Raw genomic sequence first — 2,341 nt, 5'->3', positions numbered from 1 at the left:
TAGGAGATCCTAGGTTTGAATCTGGCCTTTGTAAGGATGGGATTAGACACTTCCTAGCTGTGTGACCCCGGGCAAGTCACTTAACCCCCATTGCCTAGTCCTTAACATACTTCTGCCTTAGAACCAATACACAGTATTGATTCTAAGATGAAAGGTAAGGGTTTAAAAAAAAAGTAGTGAAGTGGATAGAGTGCCAGGCGTGGTTTGAGTGCCAGCTGAAACCCTACCCCCTTCCCCCACCTAAGAATGACATCAGATTGCTATTTCACTACATACAGAATGACAACTTTAAGCTAGACGGACAATCATTGTAGAGATCTACTCTAACAGTGAATGCAGTTGGTCATGGAACCTTATAAAAGATCAAAATTAATTTTCCCCCAACTGTCACAATTCCAAATATTTATGAGAATTTATTGAGTACATAAAAATACTCACCGATGTCCCATGGACTTGTTTGTGTGTGTATGCTGACACATGGGTATGTTTATATGCATATGTAGAGATATGTACATGCTTTGCTCCCCTCCAGATATACAGCAAGAGTGTAAGTTTACAACTTGGGATTTCTAACCAATAAACATAATTGTCACACACAACAACCTTTACTTTTAAAAAATGTTTTGTTATAGCAACAGCAAAGTGCACAGAGAGGAAAATACTAAATTTCCTTTTTCTTTTAAAAGGAAATATGTACAACTTTGACACAGTTTCAATGTGCTCCTAAAACTATATCCATGTTACCTAAACCAAGCAAAATATCTAGAGCACCCATTTCCCATTTTTAAAATTACATGTTACAAATGATATAGATACTGTATCAATAAAGGTGCTTCTTTTAATGTTTTCCTAACTCTGTGGTTTTTAAGACGAATATTACATAGTTTTATTCATCATCATCTTCCTCTCCTTCTTTCTCCACCACCTTTTCCCAGGAAGCTATTTTTGCTGTTCCCTTTGCACTATCAAACTTGCCTTTGGACTTATAATTAGTACCATCCTTTTAAATTTTTTTTCTTCAGTTTTGCTACCTTATTTTTGTATGGCTGCTTTTCTTTATCATTCAGATTATTCCACATTTCACAAGTTTCTCCACTACATCCCTAACTGATATCCTAGGTTTGTAGATTTTATCTTGGGGCAAAATTATGAACTAAATAGGAAGAAGCCAGACTGAGGTGTTTGGAAGCATTAGATTCCCACACACACACACACACACTTTTAACTAGTCCATAATCTTTCATCTCCCTGTCATACCATTACTTATCAACCTTTGCTATTTCATCAGATTTTGATTTTTCCTTCCCAGACATATTCTTCTATCTTTCTGAAAACATCTTTGAAAATGGAAAATTTGAAAACTGACAGGCGCTTCTGAATTTTTTTTCTTATGTTCTTTATAGCACATTTGTACAAAAAAGGCATAAGCAGACATTTTTCCTTTGGGTTTCTTTAGGTCACCTTTAGTCATCTCTGGGGTATAATTGTATTGTTCACTAGTCAGTATAAGATAGGACACCTGTAGGTTTTTAATTTGTTGATTTTCTAGTGTTTCACTGATCTTTTTAATCTCTTATTAATAATGAAAGTGTTTAGAAACATAAATATTAGCCTAAGTACTTCTTTCTTCAAAATTTTGTTATATTGATACTTTGACATGATCTTTAATGAAACTGTTTCTTTAAATTGTTCTCTAACCCACCCATTATGTAAAATGTTTAGTCTTTATTTGATTTTTAATAATTTAATAATTTAATTTTTCTTCAATGGCCTTTTATTGAACATAATTTTATTGCATCATGGCCCATAAAAATATGTTTACCATTTCTGTTTAATGAGATTTTAATGCTATATTGCATAGTCAATTTCTGTGAAAGTCAGTTTCTGTGCATAGCTCAGATATAGGTATATTCTTTTACTATTCCATTCAGTTATCTCCAGAGGTTTATATTTTCTAAAATTTTATTTGATCTTTCATTTCTTTTTTTGTTAGAATTACCTAGGTCTGAGAGGGAGTGCACAGTGGTCTCCCATTATTATAGTTTAACTGTCTATTTCTACCTATACTTAATTTAATTTTTCCTTTTAAGAATTTAGATGCTGTCATTTAATGCATATATGATTAGTATTTATATAAATCCATTATCTATGGCATCTTTTCAGCAAAGTATAGTTTCCCTATTTATCTCTTTTAATTAGGTCTATTTTTGTTATTTACTTTGTCTAAGACCATGATTGCTACTTTTGCCTTTTTTACTTCAGATTCTTCTCCAGGCCCTTATTTTAAGTCTCTCTCTCTCTCTCTCTCTCTCTCTCTCTCTCTCTCTCTCCCCCCATATAT

The 2,341-nt window shown here is 33.0% G+C and overlaps 1 pseudogene; it reads right to left on the bottom strand.

Moving 5' to 3' along the window:
• Positions 1 to 886: 886 nt before the first annotated feature.
• Positions 887 to 1,471, bottom strand: LOC123254733 (annotated as a pseudogene).
• Between the last annotated feature and the right edge of the window lie 870 nt (positions 1,472 to 2,341).

The sequence above is a fragment of the Gracilinanus agilis genome, unplaced genomic scaffold (genome assembly GCF_016433145.1).
Source record: "Gracilinanus agilis isolate LMUSP501 unplaced genomic scaffold, AgileGrace unplaced_scaffold31205, whole genome shotgun sequence".
Classification (NCBI taxonomy): Eukaryota; Metazoa; Chordata; class Mammalia; order Didelphimorphia; family Didelphidae; genus Gracilinanus; species Gracilinanus agilis.
Note: the sequence above shows the minus strand (reverse complement) of the source record. Positions and strands in the feature narration are given on the sequence as shown.